Source organism: Sphaeramia orbicularis, chromosome 10, assembly GCF_902148855.1.
Source record: "Sphaeramia orbicularis chromosome 10, fSphaOr1.1, whole genome shotgun sequence".
Lineage (NCBI taxonomy): Eukaryota > Metazoa > Chordata > Actinopteri > Kurtiformes > Apogonidae > Sphaeramia > Sphaeramia orbicularis.
In genome coordinates this window covers 7,082,844-7,096,075 of record NC_043966.1, presented here as the reverse complement: position 1 = coordinate 7,096,075, position 13,232 = coordinate 7,082,844, and the positions used below count along the sequence as shown (strand labels likewise).

Below are 13,232 nucleotides of genomic sequence, written 5' to 3'. Positions count from 1 at the left end.
TTGCCACAAGAACATTGACATAATAGAAAATGTTTTTATTCTATGTGTCCTCCTTCTTTCTCAATAACTGCCTTCACACGCTTCCTGAAACTTGCGCAAGTGTTCCTCAAATATTGGGGTGACAACTTCTCCCATTCTTCTTTAATAGTATCTTCCAGACTTTCTGGTAATAGTTTTGCTCATAGTCATTCTCTTCTTTCCATTATAAACAGTCTTTATGGACACTCCAACTGTTTTTGAAATCTCCTTTGGTGTGACGAGTGCATTCAGCAAATCACACACTCTTTGACGTTTGCTTTCCTGATTACTCATAGATTACTCATAGAGTACTCATACTCAAAGTTTCTGAAAAGGTATGGATAATAGTGTTAGGTATGATTATGACATCAATATATGTTTGGTTTCAAAACAATCGACGTAGTGCCTGCTGAGAAAAAACAACTAAATGTTCATTGTAAATTTTGCTTCCCCACCCTGTACAGACATGTTTTCAAAATAAAACGCACTGACACCTAGGTAGCTTTTAATGTCCCAATTTTGTTCCTATTTTTGGCCCCAATATTTGATTAAAAATACATTAATTATGGGATGGCTCCAAGCAAGAGTATCATTTTTTTTTTGCATTTATCTGAAGTCATTATGAGGTACATCCTGGGGGGAAATATGTCTAAATTTCTCTTTTATTATTGGATCTAAAAAGTCAAAATGATACCAAAACTAGAAGCACTCGGAGAGCGCAGACCTCCGCCAAGGCTGATCAGTGCCCCCCCACCCCCGATCACCACCAAAATTTAATCATTTCTTCCTTATCCCATTTCCAACAAACCCTGAAAATTTCATCAAAATCTGTCCATAACTTTTTGAGTTATATTGCACACTAATGGACAGACAAACAAACAAACAAACAAATTAACAGACAAACAAACAAATCCTGGCAAAAACATAACCTCCTTGGCGGAGGTAACAAAATAACAGAGTAAAATACAAGAATAGATAATAAATAAATAAATAAACTAGAAGCACTCGGAGAGCGCAGACCTCCACCAAGGCTGATCAGTGCCCCCCCCCCCCCGTGGGCCCCCCCCACCCCCGATCACCACCAAAATTTAATCATTTCTTCCTTATCCCATTTCCAACAAACCCTGAAAATTTCATCCAAATCCGTCCATAACTTTTTGAGTTATGTTGCACACTAACGGACAGACAAACAAACAGACAGACAAACAAACAAACAAACAAACCCTGGCAAAAACATAACCTCCTTGGTGGAGGTAATGAATCCAGTTTGATAGAAGCACCCAGATACCAATAATATAGAGACATGCAAGGTAAACACAGACAACTACATTAAGTACTTGGTGGAACAGATGTACAGGCTCCCATTTCATTCTAGACTCATGCAAACCTGGCTTTGGTCCCCTCATTCAACAACAGCCGAGCCCATACATTTTAGAAGTGTGCATCCATGTTTTCTACAGTTGCTAATATAATATTTACCTCCGCCAAGGAGGTTATGTTTTTGCCAGGGTTTGTTTGTCTGTCTGTCTGTTTGTCTGTCCGTTAGTGTGCAACATAACTCAAAAAGTTATGGACAGATTTGGATGAAATTTTCAGGGTTTGTTGGAAATGGGATAAGGAAGAAATGATTAACTTTTGGGGGTGATCCGGAAGAAATCCTGGATTCTGGATCACTTTGAAATTTTCGTTAACATTGTGGTAAATGGGGCCAAAATTTTCGTTTCCCAATATCTCGCTAAATTATTGACCAAAACTCATGAAACTGAACTCAGGAATTGACAATGGGGTCCTCTATCACATTTCAAAGGCTGATTTGGATCTGATCCAGAAGGCGGATTTTATCTCAATTTATATAAAAAATGGGGGTGCCCTTACTTTTTGGCCTACTGCGCCTTTAATATTAAAGGTAGAAATTTCTGACAAGCGCCATCGTGAAGCTCAGTCAGTTCTGCATCGGGAGTATGCCACCGGATTTCATGTAGCTTTAATACTTAAGGAGCTAGATCCAGAAGAAAACCGTCATTACGAGAAATGTGATTTTCGTGAATAACTACTGAACTAATAAGGATATAATTATGAATCCAGTTGCTAATGGTATGTTTTCATGGTCAAGGAATCTTAAAATATAGGTAAAATAAATATGGGACTAATATTTATGGTGGAAATCACAATATGGGGGAATTGTGCAAATCTCATGCAATTTGACTCAGGGATTTACAATGGGGTGTTCTATCAAATGGCAAAGACTGATCCGGATCTTTCAAAAAGTTATGGACAGATTTGGATGAAAATTTCAGGAAATATTGATACTGGCACAAGGAACAAATGATTAAATTTTGGTGGTGATCGGGGGGGGGGGGGGGCACTGATCTGCCTTGGCGGAGGTCTGCGCTCTCAGAGTGCTTTTCTAGTTCCTCTTCTTTCCGTTCACTTTGCACCGTGCTCCATCAATTCAGTTAATTCAGTAATTCACGAGCAGCAAAATCATCTCCCATTAATACAGGAAAATTATTTATTCCTCACACACGTAGGCTTTCAGTAATGACTCAAAGAAATGCCGTTGTGTTAAAGAGAACTAATGCAGTGGAACGGCTTCACTTAATGTAATGGACTATATAGAGCATGTGCATGTCTGTGGAAGAGACAAATGGTCCATACAGGCTTATTTATTTTCTATGATGATAGTCCTTTAAATATGCATGTGTGTGCTTCTTATCACACTCTGGGGACATGTTTACAAGCATTATGTTGACCAGTTTTCCATATAAGGCAAAAAAAAACGGAGGCGACCCTCGTAGATAACTATTGTTTTTTAGAGTCGGGATCTGTTTACGCCACCAGGAATGAAGCCGAAAAACAAGAAACAACTGTGCTCAGTGTGCTTTTCTGTATATACAGGCATGTGTGCTGCAGTATGATTAACCATAGCTGCTGAATTTTAATGAGCCATAACGGCGAAATTTATAGATTTAAAGTAAATATCTCTACTGTATTAATGGTGTCGATCCATCACTGTTCAATAACAGCTGTGTACTGTATGTGTAATGGGTTTGCACATTTCATATAATCATATATACTGTTCAATTAATCACTAGCAGAGCAGTAGTAGTAAAAAGAGATGTGGTGAACAGAAGGAAATGGGGGAAAAAAGGCAAATAGTTGAAAAAAAAAACAATGTATAATCTGTTTAACCCTTTCATGCATGAATTATGAGAACCTTAATCAAGATTTTTTTTCCTGAGTGTTTTTATTCCTCTTTAGGCATGAAAATAATGTGATTGAAATTTTTGTTTTTTATGAATCTGTTTTTCATGGAGTTGCAAAAATGTCCACTTTGCTGGACACCATGTGTTTAATTTTTGAAGCAAAAAAAAACAACATGCATTTATTGTCATACTGTGTGAAAACGATGAAATAAATGTTTTTTTAATGTTGCTAATCTGATGTTTTCTCACATTTTAACATACTATAATAGTAGTTATTACTCACTCAAATAATATGCAATAAACAACAAAACACAAGAACTTAAAAAAAAAACAAAACTGTTAATTATAGCCTAATAACGATTAGCAATTGATTTTACACTCAAATATGTTGCTGGAGGTCAGGTTTATCAAGAACAGGAATGTTACAGTCACGGTATGAATTGCAGTGTATTATGGGATGGTGCATAAGTATCCACTGTGTTGGTTGATATGCAAGTAAAACAACAAAATCCATGAATATACAAGAGAACAGCTGGAGAAGAACTGTCCACTGGAGTGACCACTGTGCATGAAAGGGTTAAAACATTAAGTTAAAATTAGTGATACAAATATGCATGTGTGTATATGTGTGTGTGTGTGTGTGTGTGTGTGTGTTATGTATGTGTTTGTACATCTGTTTGAAGGGGGTTTATATATTTTTGTATGTAACTATTTTATGTTTGGCTGTATATACATTTAACAAATGTCCACTCCTTGGGGTGGGCAGTTGGATAGGAACTGGATACAACAGTTTCACGTTCAAATTGTATGTTTCTTGTTGTACATTTGAAAATTGACAATAAAAAAAGACCTTAATCGAAAAAAAAAAAAAAATAAAATAAAATAAAATAAAAAAAATAGAGAACCCGTTTACATGACCATAAAAATCGAATAACTGGGAGTAATCAGATAATTGTGATTTTTGCATCTGATCCGTTTACATGCACTTGAGAAGTGTGATAACTGAAAAACCCTTAAGATGTTTCAGTCCATTACCAGAGTACATGTGTCTCCTATTACTGTCTTCCACTCATGTTTGACTACATCACCTGTTTTCTACATTTTTTTTTTTTCAACATATATTCAGAGGTAAAAGAATTAAATAAATCCGATTAACCTGTGTACATGCATGAAAACGCTGGAGAATTGGGGAGAAATCCAGGTTTGTTAATCTGATTTCTTATAATCAGATTACTGCTGTGATCTGATTAATCATATCAGATCACTTGGGTAATATTATAACTCTAAAAATCAGATAATGATCGGAGTATTAGTAAACATGAGTATTTTTATGAAACTGGTCCTAAAAACAGGACAGGGGGGCTAAAAATTCAAACCAGATGTAGACTAATGTTACGAAGCAAGTTTGGAAGCACTTTGGGTCTATTTTTAAAATAAATACTTACGGCGATAGAAGAGAAACTATTTTTCTGATAAAACACATTTTTATATTATTTTACATTATATTTAATTCAAAAATCTGCATGTAACACGGTCAAAAGGATACGAAAATTACACGCTACTATTTTTTTTTTTAATATCTCTTCATTCTCTCACAGGTACATTTTGGGAATTGAACTAATTATGCAAGGCAGAGTGTTTCACAAAAATGACCGCTGTCGCAAAATCATTTGCAATTTATATGTGTTTAAATGGGCAGGTTCTGCATGTAACGCAAGTGGACACGATGGGTTACACATAAAACCTGGAATGAGACAGAGATTCATGAAAAACCCACATGTCTGGATTAGAAAAACCACTAGGATCATCAAATTTTAAGTGTCTTTATTTCTGGTCTATAAAAGATCATTTACAGCCATGTTTTGAAGATCCCACTGCAAAAATCTAAATCTTACCAAGTGTATTTTTCTCATTTCTAGTCAAAATATCTCATCACACTTAAAATAAGACACTATCACCCAAAGAGTAACTTTTGAGTGAGATATAAGAACTTATTTTTAGACAATAGATCTTGAAAATCTTATTTCAACAAATCTTACCAAGATAATTTTCACTTGTTCCATTGGCAGATTTTTTTTTGCTTGAATTAAACAAAAAATCTTGAAATTTATCTTTGTAAGATTCTTGTAATAAGATTTTCAAGATCTATTGTCTAAAAATAAGTTCTTACATCTCACTGAAAAGTTCCTCTTTAGGTGATTGTGTCTTATTTTAAGTGTGATGAGATGTTTTGACTAGAAATGAGAAAAATACACTTGGTAAGATTTAGATGTTTGCAGATCAAATGCACTGACACCTAGGTAATTTTTAAAATATCTCTTTATTCTCTCACAGGTACATTTTGGGAATTGAGCTAATTATACAAGGCAGAGTGTTTCACAAAAATGACCGCTGTTGCAAAATCATTTGTGATTTATATGTGTTTAAATGAGCAGGTTCTGCATGTAACATGAGTGGACACGATGGGTTACACATAAAACCTGGAATGAGACTGAGATTCATGAAAAACCCGCATGTCTGGATTAGAAAAACCACTAGGATCATCAAATTTAACTGTTTTTATTTATAGTCTGTATAAGACCATTTACAGCCATGTTTTCAGATCAAATGCACTGACACATCGGTAGTTTTTCATGTCCAAATTTTAGTCCGATTTTTGGCTCCAATATTTTATTAAAAATTCATTAATTTTGGGATGGCTCAGAGCAAGAGTATAATTTATTTTGCATTTATCTGAGGTCATCATTAGGTTCATCCTGGGGGGAAATATGCCTAAATTTCTCTTTTATTATCGGGTCTAAAAAGCTGGAAAAGTGCCAGATACCAAAACGTACCCAGTTTGATAGAAGCACCCATATGTAAACAGGTTGACTATAGATGCATTAAACTTGACTGCTGCAGCTAATGCGAATCTAAAATTACATCAAATCTGTGCACAAAAGTTAAAAATGTTGTAAAATGTCTGTGCATGTTTGTGCCAGTGTGCATTTTTTGTTTTGTTTTTTTTCAAGAAAGAAGAAAGACGTGGAAAAAACTGAATGAAACTTGCAGAAAAGAGTGGAAACTTAACAATTAGTGTGTGTAATGAGGCAAGTGGTTTGTTTGGTGCTAAAGTGAGCAGCCCTTTATGGGTGGTTAGTGTCGGACTATGTGAGATCGGAGAGGTGGTGGAGAGGAAGACGGCTTTGAAGTCTGAGGAAGAAAGAAAAAGTAAAGAGAGGAGAGGAAGTGATTAACCGGCTCCCACTTAGAGTATTGAGATGAGGGGATAAGCAAACTGTAGCGATAACGGCGATAACTTTTAATACTAAAAGCAATGATTAATCTCACAGGATCACACGGATGATTTATGCGCTTTTCTGTTTCGGCTCTAAATTGGAACGAAAGTAAAGGTTTATGAAAAATACAGAACAGCCAGGGGTTTAATGATACTTGAGACGTTTTCATTTTCTCATTTTAACAGGTTTTGTCCGTCGAATCCATGGTAACGCTCGCTGTTTAGATGTTATGGCGAACGCACAACGGTGAAAACACCACAAATGAGGCCAAAAACGTTTACGTATATTTAAGTGTGTGTACGTGGGGAAACATGCCAGATGTATCTGTAGAAAAACCTATTAGTTTTGTAGAGTAAATGAAGAGTGCAACCTTAAAATGAGATTTCCATCACTCCTAAAAAGAGAAGTGATGTCTGGCCAGCGCTCATGAAAGTAAGATCTGACATTATAAATCAGCGGGGAAAAGTATATGTCAGTGGCTGCTGAATTTTAAGATCTTTGCCTATTAAATACATCAGTGTTAAAGTGGTTTCAGATCATTTAGATGAGACGTTATGAGCAACAAGCTTTTTTGTAAAATATAATTATGTTCAAAAGTGAGTGAAAATGCTGCTGTTACACTTAAGGAGAGCAAGAAGTAGAGTTAAAGTTGGGTTAAGATCCAGTACAAAGCTAAAAATCTGAATTTTAGGCTGTTTTTCTACTGACATTTTAGAATAATTTTATGTTTGTCTGACTTTGCATCAAACAGCAATCACAGGAAATTATCATCAGATTCATTTTTGTATATATATTCTTTTTTTCTCGAATTAAACTTGTCACAATCAGTATTTCTGCAGCAAAGTTAATTGGAATTTAACCGTTTAAAGACCTGTTTCTGAAAGTCTTTGCACTTTAAGGAAGTCCCTGATTTGTGTATTTTCATCAGGTCTCAAACAAGCACTGAACTCAATCAATTATCGTTCATTACAGTTTTAATTTTAACATGCTTTACACTTTGACTTTTTTTTTTAGCTTTATGTGGGAGCTGGTTACAGCTTAAACTCAGCTTTTCATAAAAAAAATTATGGATTGCGATATTATAAATCATCGGGGAAAAGTATATGTCAGTGGCCACTGAATTTTAAGATCTTTGCTTATTAAATACATCAGTGTTAAAGTGGTTTCAGATCATTTAGATGAGACGTTATGAGCAACAAGCTTTTTTGTAAAATATAATTATGTTCAAAAGTGAGTGAAAATGCTGCTGTTACACTTAAGGAGAGCAAGAAGTAGAGTTAAAGTTGGGTTAAGATCCAGTACAAAGCTAAAAATCTGAATTTTAGGCTGTTTTTCTACTGACATTTTAGAATAATTTTATGTTTGTCTGACTTTCCATCAAACAGCAATCACAGGTACTTATGATCACATTAATTTTTATTGATATATATTCTTTTTTTCTTACTTAAACTTGTCACAACTAGTATTTCTGCAGCAAAGTTAATTGGAATTTAACCCTTTAAAGACCTGTTTCTGAAAGTCTTTGCTTAAGTTCTCATTAATACAGTGTGATGTCAGGGTTTCAATCCATGTTTTTCAGACTTCCAACATGATTTAATGAAGTTCCTTATTTGTATTTTCATCAGGTCTCAAACAAGCACTGAACTCAATTATCATTCATTTCAGTTATCATTTTTATAAAGTTTTCACCGTTGTTTTATAGCTTTTTGTGGGAGCTGGTTACAGCTTAAAGTCAGCTGTCCATAAAAAAGAAACAGATTGCGTTGAGTGCTTTGTTTGAAGCTGAATGAAATTAGGAACGTCACAAATTAATTTGGAAAGTCGGAAAAACACGTCACACAAAATTGACATCACCCTGTATTATTGAGTCCACGTGATACAGCTCTGTAAGAAGTCTAAAGTCTGAAAATGAATTTGCTTAAACCTGCAGAAACTCAAACATCAACTGGCGACCAAAATCATCTGCTGATGTAAAATGTTTCAGACCTGTTGATCCATTAATCCTGTCAATACATGTAAATAAAATACAGTTTATCATGTTGTCATGGTCATCAGATATGACCCATTTGGACGTTTAGAGGCTCCGTAGTTACCGTGGAAACACCGTCATCTTCTACAACATTGATTCATCAGTATAAACCATGGAATTTAATAAATGACAGTGGATGGAAACACACAAAAGTCACTTTTTCTTTAGTTTTCTCTGTTTCTGATACAATAACCTTCAACTTTAATTAGAGCATTTATGAACATCTACATTATCAGTGAATTAAATATAGGAAAACACACGATTCTCACTTAAAGATGCAAAGTACTGTGCATAATATTAGAATAAATGGTGATAAATCACTTAAGAAAAGGTCAAAATAGAGAAAAAAATGTTTGCAAAAAAGATCATAGTTCCCTGTTACTGGGGTTTCATCTTATTCGACTACTTTCGTTTCTTCCTTTGCACAGTTTAAAAAAAAAAGAAAAAAGAAAAGGAGGAAAAACAAAGATCTAAATACAGAAAGTTGCATATTATGTGAGATGAAAAATCCCAAAAGACTTATCCCACAAAATTATTGCACCAAAATGAGGATAAACTGCAATAAAACAACCAAAGTAGATACAAATAATACATAAGAAACTAATCAAAGAGGTTGAATTGAATTCTCTGTAAATGTGCATCTCTATGTATATGTATGCATGCACAGAACTTCACCTCAGCTCAACAAACACAAGCTTTATTAAAGTAAACCTAAAAAAAAAATAAACAAAACTACTAATAATTAGTCAAACAACATAAAATACTTCCATGTACTCTTGAAACAACAAAACTACCAGTCATGTGTGGAGTAAAGAAAACAAAAAAAAATGTCTTAATCTGTTGTTGAATATTGACTCAGAGCGTTCAATGTTTACCAGGTGTCTTAACTCGGGGATTTTGAAGATTAACGGCTGTGATTTCAGGAAGTCCTTTTCCTGTAAATGGTTGTGTAGCGTTTTGCAATGATCTAAATCATCAATGAACAGCATCAGCACATTTTGACCCCGTCTGGCTCAGTCGAAGCCGGAACGTAAGATAAATCCATCAGATCGAGCTTTTCCACGTTCAGCTGATGTAGATTGATAGTCCTTCACGGGGAGGTAGTCACTACACACACATACACACACACATGCACGCACACACACATATACACACTCACACAGTCATGCACATAGTTTATCATGTGTGTGAGGGTCCAGCGGGAAGAAGGAAAAATCTGGAATATCATTTGTGCGTTTGCGTCTTCATGTGTGTGTGACTTGGCCCTTTGCCCCGTCCCTCCACGAGCCTCGAGGTGAGGGGTCCTACTCCGGATTACCCCCACGAGTCGCCCACATACACACATGCACAAGCCTCGACGGCCCGCTGTGGGTCGTCCACCAAACCGCCCGTCAACCCCGAAAGCCCACCTCCAGCTGTCAGACGCTTCCCGTCCACTTCCTGTCTCTGTCAGATGCAACACAGAGACCTTCTTCTGCACATAGACGCCCCATTCATTCATCACCATTAGCCTTGGTTCTAATAGGAGCTTCCTGATCGCACGGCCGTTTCTCTGCTCCTCTGGTGTCTTTCATCATCTAGCGGCCACTACACAACGTTTGCGTGATGGTGCGCGCCTGTTTCCAGTATGGCCAGTGATGTTTAATTGGTGTAATTAACCTGTTACCATGGTAATTAACCTGGGCAACAGTTCCGTCAACATTAGAATGACAAACAGATGGTACCACTACTGCCAACCCTGACATACTGACACCAACACACAGCTACACACACACAAGAGATGCTTACCTGCACTGGTGTGTTGTGCTCGTTGTGGGCAAACACATCGTCCATATGGCTACGTAAACACAAACCCCTCTATTTGTCTTTTGAATTCTTCTTCTTTTTTTCACAAAGTAACACATGCAAAGGTAAGGCAGTTGTGCTGGGATGATGTGGTTTTGTTTTTGTTGGCTAACGCTAAAGGCGCTGTCACACAGCGTACCCCAGTCTGTCTCCGAGTACATTTGACCCCAAAGTTCGCATCATTTTATCAGTGTGAATGCAAACGTTCCGTGCTCAAGTGCCGTACCCAAGTCCAGTTAAGAAGGTAGTCCTGGGTACGGACTCCAGCACGCTACGTTGCCGTGGGAACGCGATCCATGCCCGAGAACGGAAGTGACCTACAGGGGTTGGACAAAATAATGGAAACACCTTCACCTCAAGATGATAATGCCCCAATCCATACAGCTAGAATTGTTAAAGTATGGCATGAGGAACATTCTAATGAAGTTGAGCATCTCGTATGGCCGGCACAGTCCCCAGACCTCAACATTATTGAGCATTTATGGTCAGTTTTAGAGATTCAAGTAAGACGTCGATTTCCACCGCCATCGTCTCTAAAAGAGTTGGAGGGTATTCTAACTGAAGAATGGCTTAAAATTCCTTTGGAAACAATTCACAAGTTGTATGAATCAATACCTCGGAGAATTGAGGCTGTAATTGCCGCAAAAGGCGGACCTACACCATATTAAATTATATTTTGTTGATTTTTTAAGGTGTTTCCATTATTTTGTCCAACCCCTGTAATCACCACAAGACCATAGACGGCGCTCCTGTTGTTTCCTGAAACACATGAACAAACACATTGTCCATATGGCTACGTAAACACAAACCCCTCTATTTGTCTTTTTAATTCTTCTTCTTTTTTTCACAAAGTAACACATGCAAAGTTAAGGCAGTTGTGCTGGGCTGAAGTGATTTTGTTTTTGTTGGCTAACGCTAAAGCCTCTGTCACACAGCGTACCCGAGTCTGTATCCGAGTACATTTGACCCCGAAGTTCGCATAATTTTATCAGTGTAAATGCAAACGTTCCGTGCTCAAGTGCCGTACCCAAGTCCAGTTAAGAAGGTAGTCCTGGCACGGTACGTTGCCATGGGAACGTGATCCGTGCCCGAGAACGGAAGTGACCTAATCGCCACAAGACCATAGACGGCGCTCCTGTTGTTTCCTGAAAAAGCCTCGAATTAGCACAGCACAGGCTCGCCGTATCGACCGAACCACACTGTGATATATCAGGCCCAGCAAAGGTCGCTTTTCTAACAGATAGAAAAGTATCGCCGCCGTTGTCGCACCTCGTAATGAGATCTGGTCACAGACGTCACAGATCAGCAGAGTATGATGTACATGGCTACTGGTAGATTCAAACTTTTTCTGTTTATTCCGAGTTGATCTCCAACTCTGGCACCATGTTGAAATGGGGAGGGAGGGGGGGGAATGTTGTATTTCTTTAAATAAATCCCATTCATCTTTGGTGAAAGTATCTTTGTGAAATAGCATTGGGGTAAAAGATGTTTTGGTGAGACAGTTTCAGGTTTGGACGTGCAAAGTGGAATAAAAATGATGAAATTCTCGTCGGTCGCTGTTCTGTTGTGTAGTGTGGACCAAGGTTATAATAGTTTTGGATTTTTCATTATAGTTTAGTTTCATTTAGTTTTGACTTTTTTTTCTCCAATTCAGTTCGTTTTAATTCGTTTTTAGAGCAGATTTGCTAGTTTTTATTAGTTTTCATTTTTTTCCTAAATGCTTAGTTTTAGTTTAGTTTTAGTATTAAGTTTAGTTTCTGTGTATATCTTTTATCTTCTTCGCCGTCGTATTCAAATAAATCCCAGACAGGACTCTGCTTTCTCCCAACTTTAGTCTACATGTTTCAGGTAGAGTGGGGACCAGAAGATGATTCTAAACGACAAGTGACGAGAAGTGACGGACTGTGAAGTACTGTATGGTGCCGCTAGCTGAAATTGCTAGAGCGAAATAAATCGCTTTTGTATCAATCCGATGTTGACAAAGACGAAAACGAAGGGAATTTTATCTGTAATTTTTATAAGTTTTAGTTAGTTTTGTAAGCACACAATACAGTTTCAGTTAGTTATGGTTTTTTTCTTTTAATTATAGTTTTTATGTATTTCAGTTAACGAATTCTAGTTTTCGTCATTTCATTAGTTTTCATTAACGATAATAACCTTGGTGTGGACGACTGAAAACAAACATGTAGAAGAATGATGGTTGAAATAAGGGCATGAATATTCCAGTAAACTACATCCTGTGAGCCTTAAATGTGATGTTCGATTGTAGGTTGAGCCCAGGTCTCACATTCTGATCTGTTAAAGAGCAAGATACACTATATGGACAAAAGTATTGGGACACGTGTTTCCTTTCTAACTGTGGTCTGTTTTTAAATTTCTAAAATATTTTTCCTGCTGTGACTGTAAATAATAATTTTCTACCACAACTAGCCATCTAGTTTCTTCACATCTCACTTTGGACAAAACAAATCTCCCATTAAACTTGAACAAAATATTGATGTTTATAAAGTATATAGACAAAAATATTGGGACACATCATGGCTATAGCTCATAAGATGTCCTGTCCCAATGATATTAATCACAACACTGCAAAAATCAAAATCTTTCCATGTGTTTTTTTCTCATTTCTAGTCCAAATATCTCATCACACTTAAAATAAGACATAATCACCTAACGAGCAACTTTTAAGTGAGATATAGGAACTTGAATTAAGCAAAAAAAAATCTTGAATTAAGCAAAAAGAAAAAAAATCTGCCAGTGGAACAAGTGAAAATTATCTTGGTAAGATTTCTTGAAATAAGATTTTTAAGATCTATTGTCTAAAAATAAGTTCTTATATCTCACTGAAAAGTTACT

General features: G+C 36.5%; 1 protein-coding gene across 1 annotated transcript in view; it reads left to right on the top strand.

Annotated features, from left to right (window-relative positions):
* The window catches only part of slit3 (slit homolog 3 (Drosophila)), a 742,110-nt gene that overhangs the window by 206,811 nt on the left and 522,067 nt on the right, over window positions 1–13,232 (top strand). The gene's annotated exons all lie outside the window — the stretch shown is intronic.